The sequence below is a fragment of the Saccoglossus kowalevskii genome, chromosome 9, assembly GCF_978046115.1.
Source record: "Saccoglossus kowalevskii chromosome 9, keSacKowa6.1, whole genome shotgun sequence".
NCBI classification, from domain to species: Eukaryota; Metazoa; Hemichordata; class Enteropneusta; family Harrimaniidae; genus Saccoglossus; species Saccoglossus kowalevskii.
The window spans coordinates 9551401-9568730 of NC_140649.1; the positions used below are offsets into that span (position 1 = coordinate 9551401).

A 17330-nucleotide genomic window follows, 5' to 3' on the forward strand; every position below is an offset into this window, starting at 1 on the left:
GCGGAGCGTACTCAGGCCACCCAACGTAGCTAACTGGAAGCTTGGTGTTTATAGAAACCGACCAAAACTTGAAGTGAAAATCAACGTGATATACATAAAGTATGTCACCCCACGAAGCCGACTTAAAGCCGGTTACACCAGCACCTATGGGTCTTCTCAACTGTGACGACCTTACCCGTGAAAACAATACCAATACAACAGACTGGTTCAGGAATATTAACTTGTAGCAGACTACAAGCGTACTTCTAAGCAAACAGCAAGCTCGTCATTGTGCACAGTACATAGCGCATCGCATATAGCCCACTTATTGATAAAAACCTGTAATTTATTACTTATTTTGAAAAAGTCAAATTCGGCTTTTAACCTTGAAATGAAGCGCTGCTTAAAGATTTCAAGTGGTTCGATCACGCCGTTATCTTGGCGTTTGTTGCGCCTACTGATGTGGATCGAAATCTTAGCAGTACAGGCAATATAATTAAATAAGTTAAGTGCTTGACGAGATACGAATAAACCAGATCTACCAGGAGGCAATAAAATAAACCACCACACAGGTATGTCAGCATCGGATACAACAAGATTTTTTATTATTGTTTTGATACAGTTGTACAGAGGAACAATAACAGGACAATCAAGAAATATGTGACGTAAGGAGTCGTTGTCCCCGCAAAGTGGGCACGTGTTCGATTGCGAAAAATTGGCATGAACCAGAAATCTGCCAGTAGTGTATGCTCCATGTATAATGCGCCACTGTAAGTCCCCTTCTAACTTAGTAACCGGGGAAGCATAGCAAGCTTTGAAGTTTGGTTTATCTTCGTCCGAGAGATTCAAGATTTCCCGCCACACTGTGTCACATTTATCCGGATGCCGTTTATTATGAAGCAATGTAATCATGTATTTATACACTGTCCCTTTTTCTAGTTTATATAGGGGTAAGTTTATTTCATTAGAATGATGAAGTTGGTAGTAGTCATTCCAGGGTTGGGGTGATTTAATCTCATTACTATTCAGGTAAGTGTTGATTGTTACTTTCCATTTCTCAGGAATACTTTGATGTAATGATTTTAAATGGAGATGTAGTGTGCGTTCCGATCGGATATTAAGTTTGTTGTATATCTCCGTACTCGAAGACCATGCTTTACTCTGTTTATCGACTAGGTCATGTATCTTGGTGATCCCGGCCGCCGGGAGAAATTTCATCAAAAAAGTCTCATTAAAGGTAGGAAGACAAAGTAAAGGATTATTAAAAAGTGGTTCATTGAGGAGACTGACCGGATTAGTATCATTGATTTTACGCCTTTTTGCAAGCGAATTCCAGCAGTGTAACAGCCCAGCGTAAACTCCAGGTAAGTTTGGAAGTGGTAATGTTATATTAGTTGCAAGCAGACGCTTGGTGAGCATCAAATTGCCTACTTTACTGAAATAGTAATCTGTGAATTTGAAACTGGGATGATCATAATCACTATACAAATATCTTTGAATATATTGAACACGATTAGCATTAATACGAGATTGTAGGTGAATCAAATTGTGTCCTCCGTTCTCAAGTGGCAGATAGAGCGTCTCAGCAGTTATCCAGTGACGACCTTGCCACAAGAACTCAATAAATATTGACTGGATATAACTTATCGTTTCAGAGGGAGGAGCAAGACTGATGAGCCGGTGTAAAAGTTGTGATGAAACAAGTTGATTTACGACGAGAACACGCCCTCTATAGGACATTCCTGCGGCGAATTTAGACCAGAAGGCGATTTTGCCTTCAACTTTTTGTACTAGTTCTGGCCAGTTTTTGTCCTCGTAAGATTTCGTATTACCCAGATATACGCCAAGCAGTTTTAGTCCCACATTATTCCATTTAATACCTAGTGGCGACTCGTTACGATTGCGCCACCCGCCAGCCCAAAGCCCTTTGGATTTTTCGTAATTTATTCTTGCATTAGATGCTTGTTCATAGACACGAAGCCAGTATGCAAGCTTATTGAAGTCTTGATCACGTGTCATAAGGAATTCAACATCATCAGCGTAGGCGGTTAATTTGCATCGGTAGCCGTTACTTTCAGGTATTTGAAGGCCAAGAATACCATCGTCATTTCGAATTTTGTCTAGAAGGGGTTCAATCGCTAAGACATAAAGTTGAGATGACAATGAACAGCCTTGTCTAATCCCTCTGGAAAACATAACAGGAGACGTGAGCGCACCATTTACACGAACAAGTGACTGAGCATTACCATACATAAGTTTGATATACGCAATAAACCGTGAACCAAAGCCAAAGGCTGACAGAGCACACGAGAGGTACGAGTGATGTACTCTATCGAAAGCCTTTTCCTGGTCCAGAGCTACGATGCCAAGTGGGATATTAGATGTATTAGCGTAGTCAATGGAATCCCGTAGGAGGTTTATGTTATCGTGAATACGTCGATTAGGTATACTACAACTTTGGTCGGGATGAACAATAGTGCCCATAACCGGGCGGAGACGCAGTGAAAGCGTTTTAGTGAATAGTTTATAGTCGCTACCGAGCAGACTAACAGGGCGCCAATTTTTGAGCTTGGTGTTATCACCCTTTTTGGGGAGGAGAGTTACGACTGCACGCGAGAACGAGAGTGGTAACACGCCGTCATCAATAGATGTTATAATGACCGCATGCAGATCTCTGCCTATAACATGCCAAAACGTTTGATAGAATTCGTTTGGCAGGCCATCCAACCCCGGCGTGCGACCCCGTGGTAGCAGCTTAAGTGTTTTATTCAATTCATCGAAAGTAATTTCACTATCGAGGTCCTCGCGGTCTTCTGCAGCGACTTGGGGTAACCCTGCAAGAATGATATTTTGTGCATTGGTGTCAATTGGATCCGGGCTATACAGATTTTGGTAAAAAGATCGAGTAAGCCTTTGAATTTCACTCGAGTTTTCAGTAATGGTGCCATCGTGTCGTGAAAGATGAACAATGGCTTTCTTTTTCCCATTTTGTTTTTCTAAACTTGAAAAGAAAGAATTACAAATATCAGTTTCATTAAGAAACTTATGGCGCGCGCGAGTTGCGGCACCTTTGGCTGCGTGATTTACTAAGCGCGCAAGTAATTCTTTTTTCTCAGTATACTGCCTAGGAAGTGGTGTGTTGTGTTTTAATTTTTTCTCGAGTGATCGTATTTCAGATTCCAGATCATTAGTGCATAGTTTGTAGTTGTTATGTTTATGATAACAATACTGTTGTGTCAAAAGTTTAACTTTATGTTTCCCAACATCCCACCAAATCTGGATTTTATCAAATCTATCACGTTCCTTTTGCCAACTCAACCAAAAATCGGAAATTAAACCAACATAATCTTCGTCTTCTAAAACACTGGTATTCAAGCACCAAAGTGGATTGCGGCGATCGGAGTTATTATGTGATATATTAATAAAAACCAAAGAATGGTCAGAGAGTGCAAGAGATGAATTATGAATTTCAACGGTTTTAACTTTATTACATAGATGTTTATTGATATAAAATCTATCTAAGCGAACCAGTGTATTACCACGGCCCCAGGAATACTGTTTTGTATCACCATGGTAATGGCGCCAACTGTCAACAAGTTTAAACCGTCGCATGATAGTGCTCAGTAAGTTTGAAGTCCGCATATCTGGCTCTGAACCTCCATTGCGATCAACGTCGGGCGCAGTGGTACAATTGAAGTCACCTCCAATAATAATAGGATCATCACTTAATGTGTTTAGATGGCGTTTTAACATCTGGAACGATTCAAGCCTCTCAGGACCGTTAGTAGGCGCATACACATTAATGATATGGATAGGTGTATTATTAACCCGAGCATGAACATGTATTAGACGACCTGGTTGCACATCATGTTTAGCAATAATGTCTACTTTCGTTTTAGGTTTGAAAAGGATAGCAACTCCTGCACTGTTAGACGTGCCATGAGAAAAAACGCCATCACCTCGCCAAATGAGCCTCCAAGTATTCTCGTCTTGGGGGAGTGAATGTGTCTCTTGGAGCAGGTAAAAATCACAAGGATGATTACGTTTCAAAAATTCAAACGTTTTATATCTCTTAAACGAATCTCGACAACCATTAACATTCAATGTACTGCATGTGATTGATGACTCCATTGTAAAATTATGAATAATAAAACATTTACAAACTGACTACAGTACGACCAGTTGCTTTAATATATGCTTTTATTTTATTGACAAGTTTTTGTATGCGTGCTTTTTGCGACGTGTTTAGTGCCTGCGTTCGTCGATAATTCATGAGTTTATTGGCCAAACTTTTGAGATTAGGGTGAAAATCGATACAGTTTTCAATAAACTTTTTTGAGTGCATAGTTGATGTTAGAAATTCCTTGATAGACTCATTTGAAAATACTGTCTCAGAATCAGCGGTGACCGAGACATCCGACATATCTGACATCTCGGATGCAACAGAGGTTGCATCATCATTGTCACAGGTGTCTTCATTTGCTCGTATTTCGTCAACTGGCGTTAAAGGGACAGCAAACATGTCTTGTGACGAATCATCAAATCTGGACTGACCTGATAATGAGAGCGAAACAGTCGACAAGGGTGAAAAAGAAGGAGACGTTGTCAGAGGAGGACTACTATCCATAGCAGTCTCAGAACAAGCCTTACCTGGCGACGAAGACACATTATCTACGGCGTCAGGGGTAATGATGGGCTCCTTAGTTATATTCACATTAGCATAAATATGGGGAGGAACAACTTGAATGTCCTCTGATGAAGAAAGGGGCTCTACTGCCGGTATGTTTTTATCTTCCGGCAGTAAAGTATGTGAAGGAGGGGTTAGTACCCTCTCTTCATCTATTGGTATAATATCAACATGTTTATCAGTTAATTCAATTATTTTAGAACCATTATTTACATCATTTTCAGTTTGCACTTTTTTAGATTTACCAGTGTTATTTCTGTTATCCGGTGATTTTGATCTACTACGCTTTTTAGGGATATTTTGTTGAGTTAAATTCATATTCTCTAGATTCTCACCTGGTATACCATCATCGTTTGTCAGTTCAACATCAGCATTATTTACACTGCTTTGTTCACCTGTTTGTTGTTGTTCGTTTTGCTCGCACGTGTTGCTATGTGTCTCATTCAATTCAGTAATTTTATCATGATTGCTTTCATTGTTTGACGGTTTTTGCATAACAATGGGGCGCGTGCCAGGACAGTTTCGTCGCGTGTGACCTTTTTCATGGCAACCAAAACACACCAATTCATCGGTTGAAACATAAACGTTGTATTTTATTCCTTCATAGATTATTGGCAATAAACCGTTTATATCAACCTCTTTCAAGTGCACGTACACTTGCCGCCTAAAGGATTTTACGTGCTTTAGTTCTGGTTTCCTACAACCAAGCGGGATCGCTCGAACAGAGCTAATAACACGGCCATAAGGTGCCAGTGCGTGTGTAATGGCTTCATTTGGTAAAAACGGAGGGACATTGGAGAGTATCAATTTTGTTGAAGGACGTACTAGCGGTTCAACAGCAATGTGTTGATCGCCAATATTAAGACCACATGCCGACAAGAATTCAATGGAGGTGATATCAGACAAGAAAACAATGACAGACCTGTTCATGCGAGATGCTGCTACAATATTGTTTCCCTCGATCATTTCAGCCACGGCTTCCACATATGTGTTGACAGGCACGCCTTCAATATTCTCACATCTAATCGCGTGGTTGCGAGTGAGTCTGCCAGATGGTGTATGGAATTGCTTTGTTTGTGCAGCGGCCATCTTGCCCTGCGCTCGACACCACTCACCAAGGACCAGAACAACACCAAAAAACCCGCAACACGCAGGCAGAATCAACTAAATTATTTACAATGAATGACACTGGATATTTACAAACCGATATATCAAATAATTTACAAAATAAAGCGCCTACAAAGGCCAGAATTAGCTCACCACCACCAAAAACCAGGAGCTCCGCAAAAACACGTGCGCACACCTGTAGTAGTAGTAGTAGTAGTACGATCAATAGTACACTTAGACTTGCATACTATCTCTTGTTTATTTGTTGGTGTGTTGTTGTTTTCTTTCAATAAAATAAAATATGGGAGTGTATAAATGGCGAAAACCGGGTTACCGCAAAATAAACAAGATACTTGTGACCCTTACAACGGTTCCCTTGCCATTAATATTATTGGACGTTTCAATGACGTCACAAATTAGCGTAATGAATGTAGCATGCATATGTAAAAGTTTACATTCTTTCAAGATTGCCGTGATTAGCGACCTCTAGCACGCCGACAAAACACTAACTGACGTGTAACCGAGGAATCCACTTGGGTCAAAGATATAAATTGAATTGGCAGTCGGTGATTTGATGGACCAACACTCACAAAACACTAACACAATTTTTGTGACCAGAGTTGTACGCATGGCTGTGCAGAGAAAGTAACGATTATAACAAATCAACACAACACAATATATACGGTTCCCTGTACTTTAATAAACAAATAACAGGGATGCTGGTCACTGGAACCAGCAGGGGGTGGGGTATACAATACACAAATAAAATTAGAGACTTGATCGATGCTGCAGGGAACACTCCACTCTCCAATGTACAGCAATGTGCAATGTTGCGTTCCTTCATATCTGGCACACTGTCCAAGCAGCTGCAAGGTATGTATGGGGGTCTAAAAACTAACTCTGCGACGCGATTGTGCGAATCGCCGAATGTCGATTGCACTCTGCGACAAGATCGCAGTGTCAGTCTGCGAAGAGCACGATTCCCATTGGTTGGTTGGTCGAAAAGCGTGAATTTCAATGGTCGATCGATGTACAAGGGTACACAGCATGCCTTATGGAAATGTTTAGTTTTAAATGGTTATTTCGCCGACTGCTCGCGAACTACGGTAAACAAGTATTTACCGCCGACATGCCGACGGTTCGGTAATCAGCAAGTATTTAACATTGATTTATTAACTTATATAACATCCCCGGAGGGGATGAAAGGGGTTACAAAACACATGCACGTTGGTGTTGGGTGCCTTATTACGGTGTAACATCAGGGAGCTGGTAACATTAACGCCATCTTGAAGTTGTAAGGCTTCGTCCGCAACAATGCTCATTAGCATAGGCGGCAGCGAGTAGAGCGCGAAGTACGTTTCACACGATGTTACGTTATTTTTTTTCATTAGCAAGTATGATTTGTTATGACTATATTCATCACTTTAAATTCCCAAAGAAAGCGTGTAGCGGGTCAAACTGTTTCTAGGCAATCAATATCGTTTATTAAGAATATTAAGAGAACAAAAACGTAAAGCTATGTGAATGAATTGAAACTACTGCTGAAGATAGAAAACTAAAACAGCAGTGTCACGCTCTCTGCATAAACGGAACGATGGCTTTGTTTATTTGGTCGATGTCGACGAGCAACAGATTTCCTGTACGCACTTCCTCGTCTGATCACCGACCCTCAACGGTCTCACGTATCGGTGTCGTCATCGGTTAAGTAGTTGAAAGTCTTTCGCGTTGATGCGAATATTTCAGCCTAGTCGTCCCTTTCCAACCACTCGCGAGGTTGGTCATAATATGACCTAGATGAAAAATTCTTGAAAAATAAATATAAATTGCGTAAACGAGGGGTGAACGCGAAAGTCCTGTAATTTTGTATCGGAATCACCACGACAGGTTGTGGGCAAGTCTAAATTAGTAAATATGACCCTTAGTTGCAGATTTTTCTTTGCCTAGTCTTGTCATTGGCGTCATTGTTTTTTTTTTTTTTTACATCGTCATTGCGTTAGTAAGATGGTGTTATTAAAATAGAATATAGACTTTTAGAAAATAAAACGATTTCTCAGACAAAGGAGCTAAAAAAAGGAGAGTGAACTCCCTTTGATGCTATTGTTACCATGACTTCTGCCGACTATTTGGTCAACAGATAACACTTGACGGGTTTATTGGGGGATTACTGGACGTGAATATTTAATTAGTCATGATCGGACGTTCTCGGATGAGTTCGGTCGTTATTACAAAGCAGGGTGAGGGACGAAAAAAAAATTATAACGACTCAAGTAGGAAAAAAACATGGCCAAAATTACACAGTAACTTCTAAATTGGTGATGTGTAATACACAAGTAATTATGATGGAATCAATGTAGTGGGGAACAAAGTATCGTTAACTTCCAACCCGCCACAATATAACTATCCCCTATCCCTTAATATGAGCTATCAACACAAATCAAAGCAACGCAACGCATGTCAAATTCAATCGGCGATTGCCGGTTTGGCCGTGATATGCCGCTATTGGCACCTACCCTACCATGACGTAGAAGAGGTCAGCTTACTATTTAACTAAATTTCGGCGTCCGCGGGAAAAGATTTTACGAAAAAAATAGAATTTACCGGAGCTCAAATTTAACGCGTCGTTTATCCAAAGCACGTGTTGTCTATGAGGGCCCACACAGGAAGTAGGACAGATGAACAGAAATGAAAAACGTGATTGTGAATTTGGCCATGGGAGCTCGAACTTCAATTCAAGCTTGTTGGAAAGTACATGGAAAACACTATATATCGGTGGTAATTTTATCGTCTGCGGCCAAGTATTTTATTTTAAAATCAATTTCTTGTGAGCAATGTTTTCGACATTACGATAACCACATACATTGTAATAACTTGCTGAAAACCCGTCCGATTTCCATGACTCAAACGCAGACCTGTAGAACTGACGACACTCTTCCGTAATTACCGCTACGCGCATGTTCACCGACCTTTGACGTCAACTGCGCAGAACAAAAATGATCGTTATGCGTTACACCTCAGGAAGGCGGTGACGGCTGAATAATCAGTATGACGGCAGCCGGCAGAAGTCATCGACATGAAAGGCGCGTAAACACAAAAGAATAATCAGCTGAAAACAAAAGACTCAAGTAGGATTAAAACCAGTTCAGTCTCCTTCTTTTTTTAGCTCCATGCTCAGACGAAGTCTTGACTGATAATAATGCTGACAATGGACGTTAGGTAAATATGCATTGTTTGCGACAGGAAGCTTGTCACCCCGTTCTACCAGAATCGTCAACAACAGAGTATTACCGGTAGTACAATGTATACATGTACATGTTAGAAACATTATGCAAATATTAATGAAACGGTAGTAGTGTTAGCGCTTGAGCGCTGGTCTTTCCGAAATTTCGAAAAGCTGGGATGATGAATCAAGGTACAAATTTTCAACTATTGAAAAATCAAGGCAAAAAAAATCCCCTCCCGCTACATTAAGATCAATATGGACCACCGAAATTTGGCGTTCATTTAAAAAAATATATACCATAATTTTCAGTAATACTGACTTCGAAAATTATGATACAAAAATAATTCCATTCATACCACAAACCAACGCCGTTTTTGTTTACTTTTCACAACTGTTACAAAGTACTGCATTTCATTTCTGGTTAAAATACCAGCTAATCAATCGTAGACCACAAGTTTGGAGTCCGTTTATGATCTAAACGAAGGCAGACGATTGAAAACAACTGCTGTCATGGCAAAACGTTGCACATCGTGAATGATTTTGTTTTTCACTGCATGCAAATTATTTTCCCTGATGCACTCAACAAAGTCAAAGCTGACGTACAACATTCGTTGCAGAACGCGTACTTCGCGTTCCACTCGCTTTGAAGCTGCCGCCTATGCTAATGATGAACAACATGAACTTTTCACGAGAACAACAGAATGATTGGTTAACAAAACATCTATATACAGCAAATTGGCAAAGTTGTCAAACAAAAATACATAAATTTCTGGAGAAAAAATATAACTGAAAAAACAAAGCTGAGAACTTATGAAAAATTCAAAGACTCTTATAATTTTGAAAAATACTTAGATGTGCTAAATTTGAAACAAAGAATTTCAATGACAAAATTTCGAACTAGTAATCACATTTTAGCAATAGAAAAAGGGAGACATATGCAACCAAAAATACCTACTGAAAATAGAATTTGCAAACAATGTTCACAGAATGAAATAGAAGACGAACTGCACTTTGTTATGAAATGTCCACAATATAAAGTAATACGCCAACAAATCATACAAGACATTATATTTCCACAAGAAACCCAGGATGATCTCCAGAAATTTAATTTCTTGATGACTTCAAAAGATAATGTAATAATAAAAAAGATTGGCAACTATATTCATAATGCATTTCAATCAAGAAATAAAAATGCCATTTGATATGTAACACTTGCTTTATCTTTTTTTTTTTTTTTTAACAACTAACTTTCTTTTTTGTAGTAGTAGTTATCACAACTAATCTTTATTGCTATTAACTGATAGAAACATTGTATTTCTAAGGATGCAATAAAGTTATTATTATTATTATTATTAGTCGGCAGGACGAAGCCTTACAACTCCAAGATGGCGATAACGTTACACCGTAAATAGGCAGTCAAAACCAACGTGCACGTTACACTATTTAATTTTTCTAGCCAGTCCCATGTGTTATTTGTTTGGTCCCACAATTTGTCTTCCATGTGCTTGCCGATCACCGAACAGCATGTCGCTGGTACATAGTGCTTACACACTTTTTTTTTACCGTACCATTTTTACCATTTAAATTTAATTTTTTATAAGTCATACAGTGAACATCGACCATTGGGATTCGCGCTGTTCGACCCACCAACCAATAGGAATCGTGCTCTTTGCAGAGTGACACTGCGATCCCGTCGCAGAGTGCAATAATCGACATTCGGCGAGTCGCACAATCGCGTAGCAGAGTTAGTGTTTAGGCCCCAATACATACATGCAGCTGCACTACAATTTAAACTCGTGCTCTGTGTACAGGGAGTATCGGCAACTACACTGCTATCTGCTGCTACTGGTAGCACTGGTACAACGGGAGTAGTTCAGGCAGGGAGCTTCAGTGGTTCCTGATGATCAGCAGGGATTACTGCACAGCAGGTCTGCATATGCAAATAATAAAATGTGTCTATCGAAATGATTGGCTATCTCGAAATAACGGCCAAGAATCAAGAATCAAGAATGCCCATTTTGGTAGTGGAATGGACCACTTTTTATCCAAGCTCTACCAATTTAAAGTAGGAGACTCAAGTCATTGCCAACAACACTGGGCTCAGCACATTCCAAGGTACTAGTACTAGTATTTCACAATCACCATGTCACTGCCTGAGATATACCATTATGCCACAGGGAGAGACAGGATGTATGTATCTCAAATTCTGCTGACAACACGATCCAGGAACTGTATCAGCAGCCTAAAAATAAACATGTACAATGGGTTGTTGCAAAGTATCCAAACATGTTCGCTTTTATTTCACACAGCCAGGGCTCTGTACTTTTCACTTACAATTTATGTCTTATTATTCTCCCCTGAGTTCAACACACCGGGGTTGATTTCATAGCATTGTTTTAAACAGACATAAATTATCTTGGAAAATTGAAATTGGTTATACTTTGGGCTGATAATTATCATTTGGAGTCTATCCTCTCAATTGAAATGGTTCACAAAATCAAGTCACAGTTGAAGTTCACTTTGACTGCCATTTTGTTTGTCAATTTAACTTCTCTCCCCAAACTCTCAATGCTGGTCTGTAGCCCAGCAGTAGGAATGTGATTTGAGATCTTTCTGCCCACGAATAAAATAAAAACTAGTTTTCATGAATACAATAAAAATAATTAAATATGGAATAGTTTTTGCGGTTTTTCTACTTTTAAATTTCTAGTTACACTTAATCAAAATGGAAATATATATGTCACCTAAATAGAGTTAAATACATTTTTCAGGGCAGTGCAAATTTCCCATACAGGGTTATTCACTCCCAGTTTATAGTTCAGTTCTATTTCGTGTCCTCCTCATTTGATTTAACAGAAATGCACTCTGACTGGTTCATAATTTTCATATTCATCCGTTCTCTTCTAATGTCTCCATCACAACCGTCGCATACTCTCCACCTTTCTTTATTCTGAGTTGCTTCCAGGCGGGCCCCAACCGTGACATCTCTTCCCATTTTGGTCTGATTCCGGCCCTGGAAAACACAGCGCTATGTTTCCCCTGCCAACAACATTTCCCGCTTGGTCTCCTTATAACCCGTCAGTTTTCCCGTGGATTTTCCCTGGCCTATAACTTATACTCGTATTCCCCAAGGACTTCATTCCACCTGGCGAGTTTTTTTTTTCTGGACACTTAAATCTCAACAACCACCTTAGAGCTGTATGATCAGTCCTGATGGTGAATTTTTTGCCGTACATGTACTGTCCGTAGTATCTCTCGCAATTCACCATTACCAGTAATTCTCCCCTTTTGACGCAATAATTCCGTTCCGCTTTACTAAGCGACTTGCTGCCATACGCTATCACCTTTTCCTTTTCAGACTGGTCCTGTGATAATACCTGCACTAATACCTGTTTCACTTGCGACTGTATCCAGCACATATTCTCCTGTTTCCTGTGGATACGCTAGTACTGGGGCAGACATCAGACACTCCTTTAATACCTGGAAAGCAATCTCACATTCTGTATCCCAGTTAAACACTCCATTTTTCTATGTTAATTTATGCAAAGGTACTGCCTCTTGGCAAATCCTTTTACATACCCGTGGTAGAAAGAAACTTCTTACATCCTTCACGCTTTTTGGCATTGGCCACTCCTTTATGGCTCTCGCTTTGTCTGGATCCGTCGCTATGCCATCGCTTCACACTATATGACCCAAATATATTACACTGGTTCTGCACAGGTCACATTTCTTTGCCTTGAGTATTAACCCAGCTACCAGCAATACTTTTTCCAAACGTTCTAACTCCTCATATACATCTCCGCCGTACATAATAATATCGTCTAAGGTCTAGGAACTACATTTGGTTCAATAATACTGGCTTTCAGCATCTTTTCTACTTCCAATGCAGGTGTCTGCACCACACATATATGTTGATATTGTTTTCTTTACAGCAGTGTTTCTGATGCCCCAGTATCTATTGAAAAAATATCTTTGCAATTCACCTATTTTGTTTGCCACAAATATACTGCCTGTCGCCTTATTACAATCATGTACGGGTGGGAGGGGTCTACTCTCCTGGGGGTCACTGTATCTGGTTCCTCTAGTTTCTTTTCCCTTGTCTGCGTAACCTGTCCCCTTCTTCTCTGTACCATTTTTACTGCTTGTTGGGGTTGCCTGGGCCTGTCTGCATTTCCGACCCAGCCCTGGTCCTTGTGGTTAGTTTTGATGCATTTCCAGCGTATCTGCTTGGTAGGGTGGCGCAGTTTCTCTTTATATGCCTCCGTCCACCACTTCTGTAACACTCAATTCCTATCAGGCTCAGGAATTGTCCTGCCCCCATATCTTTTATTTCTTCATTCAGCTCACTCACCTCTGAGTCAAAATCAGCATTCAGCACTCTGCTACATTTGGAGTACTGCTCAGCCAATGTGAAGATAAATGCGGGTGGCATTTGTCGGGCTACGCCGTATTCAGGAGCGGGGAGCTTATCTTTACTGCCGGTCTAATAGTCTTTGTCTTGTTAGCGTGCTTCTCTTATAAGTCTCCCCCTCTCAATACAATTTATGTCACAATATCAAGATGAAACCGAGACGAATTTTGATCTTATCGCTGATTGGTGGAATTGCAAATCATTGCATCCGGCACTTGACACAGTCAACCACTGGACAATGTTTGGCCAACTAGTTGACCGTAAAGTTTCACCATACATCGTTCGATTTATTGTAAACAAGTATTCCTCGCAATACTACTCTATTAGCTGGGACAATTCGGTGTCGCGACTATTTTCTGTTTCGAATGGGGTGCGACAAGGGGTATTATGTCGCTAGTCTTATTCAATGTGTATGTGGATAACTTGAATATCAAACACAACATACCACGTGCGGGTGCCTAGTTGGTAAAACATTAATCATTATAAACCTTAGTTAGGCAGTCAGTTGATATGTGCTAGATCAATGGTTTGAAAAACTTATTCATGTTGTGAAATCTATGCGTAACATCATATTATTGATTATAAACATACCAAAACAAAATGTACTTATCAATTACTATATCAATTACTATATCTGGTCATGATATCAGCTTTTTTGGGAACTTTACTAACCTCGATCACACATTGACTATGGATTTATATGGCAATATAGATATGAACAACCTGAGCTGGTCATTCTGCATAAGAGTTAATGGCCTGTTACTTAGATTCGCCAAATGCAGTTATCGTGTGAAATGTATTTTATTCAAAACGTTTTATTATAATTTGTACTGCTGCCGATTGTGTCTACTGTAATTTTAAACCTTGTCTCTGAATGATCGGTTGTGTTCCATTCTGTCTTGCAATGTTTTCTTCAAGATTACTTCCTACCTCGGGCAACTAAGACAACTGTAATATTTGTCTGACATTAGATTTATATTCAAGTGATATATATGTCCTTGCATCATCTATTACGCTTGGAAAATACGGGGTCGACAAGCGTCAATCCTCAGACCAAGGTGAAACGAAACACGTCCGTTAAGGAATTTGACCTTACTTCACAGGCAACAGCGGCTTGGATCGCCCACCGGGTCGTAATATTTTTTTTATCATACGGGAAATGGTTAGTTTCATATTCACCCGTTGCCACCATTGCCAGTGATCATGTTTTTGTTTTACTTTTCAATCTTATTCTGGCTAAGCTAGCGAGGTCGCGTTCCCACGCAACTTTTAACTTTGATTGGGGTTGTTCATAGACATCAGAGCAAATGAGAATTGTGAAACTGCTCAAGATTTCTTTCGCGGCTACATTGTTATCGTTTTTATTTTGACAAAACTAAAAAGAATTTCAAACTATGCCAGTCTAGTAAAACAGAAGAATGCGTAAATGTGTGCATTTGTATCGGATATATATCAATTTGTGTTTTCGAACCAGAAATAAAATGTTTGACCTAAATATACGAAGTTATAACATTGACATGCGTGCGTTGTCCTTTTTTTATTTCATTCATAAAAGTTGGGAATAAAGAAATAGTCTTTATTTTTTTTATATAGCGAATTTCACAGTGACAACTGCAACATTCCTCTGCTACCCGACTACCAAGTTTATTTAGGCCATGGCGCAACTCAGGAAAACCCTTTGCAACCAGGACATGCTCCTGCTCTCTCATTTATACATGGCACGCTACCAAATCAACTGAAAAATCCCATGAAAAAATAGATACGGTCCCGAAACACAGTCACGGCAAAACTTGGCCGAGCAATTGCACGACAAAATGTACTCTGTTCGTATTCAATTCGCAACTTCATGTTGTGGTGCTTCGTATCAAATTAGATTGTGGATCACTATAAAAATAATCATCCTTGCTACGAGCCGGAAATTAAAGGGCGGCAGTCACGCATGCGTGAAGTGTTCATTGCCATTGTTGAGGCGCTGACTGAATGCTGTTCATCTCGATCCTCAATTCTGATTGGACGTATATATTTGCAATCGGAATCCGGGTCGGGTGTATAAAAACAGCCAGTGAGATACCCGCAGTATCACGGTTACTCGAAGAACGGTTAGGAAACTCTATTGTTAGATATGCTAATTATTCATTTGATGCGTGTCCAAACACTATATGACGTCATCGCTTATACTGCTATCTCATAGTTTTCCATGTGTGTCCACTAAATTGAAGAAATAAAGCTCATTAAGACGAAAGATGGACGTCGAAGCATCACCGACTTCTGTGCGGATGTTGTGTGATACTCGAGGTTTCATTGTTCTCGAAAAAATAAAATACCGATAATTTGATTTGTTGACAAATTTGTCGTCTGTGATTCGAAATTGACCATGTTCTTGTGTATGCCTATCTTTGTAGCAGTGTAAGTGACACGGGAAGTGTTATGGTTTCATAGTGCAGTTTTATTCTGAATATACATATTTTTTATTTCAGTTTTCATATTCCTACTAAATACTGACAATGCTATTACTGTATAAATAGGGAAAATATGTTACGATAAAAAAAAATACAGCAAAAACCCCAATCGGGAGAATCATGTTCGAACAAATATGTAATTTCATGCAAATTACGATCACCGCAATGTCGGCAGTATGTTAATTACATTTGTTTTAAAAACAAAAGAAGCGAGAGAGGTTCCTAACCGTTCTTCTAGTAAGCGTGTTTGGGCCGAATAGTTAACACACAATAAAGTAAGATGTAAACTCGGTGAAGTAAAATGTAAAGTCGGTAAAATAAGATGTAAATTCGGTAATCAAAGATGAAAAATCGGTAACGTATGATGTAAAGTCGGTAAAATAAGATGTAAACTCGGTAAACAAAGACGTAAACTCGGTAAAGTAAATGCAAAGTCTGTAAAGTAAGATGTAAAGTCGATAAACTAAGATATAATGTCGGTGAAGTAAGACTGTCGGTGAAGTAAGATGATAAGTGAAATTTAGACGGAAAGTCGGCAAAATAAGATGTAAACTAGGTAAAGTAAGATGTAAAGTCGGTAAAGTAAGATATAAAGTAGGTAAAGTAAGATGTAAAGTCGGTAAAGTAAGATGTAAAGTAGGTAAAGTAAGATGTAAAGTCGGTAAAGTAAGATATAAAGTAGGTAAAGTAAGATGTAAAGTAGGTAAAGTAAGATGTAAAGTCGGTAAAGTTAGATATAAAGTCGGTAAAGTAAGATGTAAATTCGGTAAAGTAATATGTAAAGTGGGTAAAGTACTATGTAAAGTAGGTAAAGTAATATGTAAAGTCGGTAAAGTAAGATGTAAAGTCGGTAAAGTAAGATGTAAAGTAGGTAAAGTAAGATGTAAAATCGGTAAAGTAAGATGTAAAGTCGATAAAGTAAGGTAAGATGTAAAGTCGGTAAAGTAAGATGTAAAGTAGGTAAAGTAAGATGTAAAATCGGTAAAGTAAGATGTAAAGTCGGTAAAGTAAGATGTAAAGTAGGTAAAGTAAGATGTAAAGTCGGTAAAGTAAGATGTGAAGTCGGTAAAGTAAGATGTAAAGTCGGTAAAGTAAGATGTAAAGTCGGTAAAGTAAGATGTAAAGTAGGTAAAGTAAGATGTAAAGTCGGTAAAGTAAGATGTAAAGTCGGTAAAGTAAGGTAAGATGTAAAGTCGGTAAAGTAAGATGTAAAGTCGGTAAAGTAAGATGTAAAGTCGGTAAAGTAAGATGTAAAGTCGGTAAAGTAAGATGTAAAGTAGGTAAAGTAAGATGTAAAGTCGGTAAAATAAGATATAAAGTAGGTAAAGTAAGATGTAAAGTCGGTAAAGTAAGATGTAAAGTAGGTAAAGTAAGATGTAAAGTCGGTAAAGTAAGATATAAAGTAGGTAAAGTAAGATGTAAAGTAGGTAAAGTAAGATGTAAAGTCGGTAAAGTTAGATATAAAGT

The 17330-nt window shown here is 39.1% G+C and overlaps 1 long non-coding RNA gene across 1 annotated transcript; it reads left to right on the plus strand.

Moving 5' to 3' along the window:
* Positions 1–1260: 1260 nt before the first annotated feature.
* On the plus strand, positions 1261–4146 carry LOC146738298 (uncharacterized). Its single transcript, XR_014930529.1, has 2 exons — positions 1261–1343; positions 3879–4146. It is a non-coding gene; the product is annotated as an uncharacterized LOC146738298 (long non-coding RNA).
* Positions 4147–17330: the final 13184 nt, after the last annotated feature.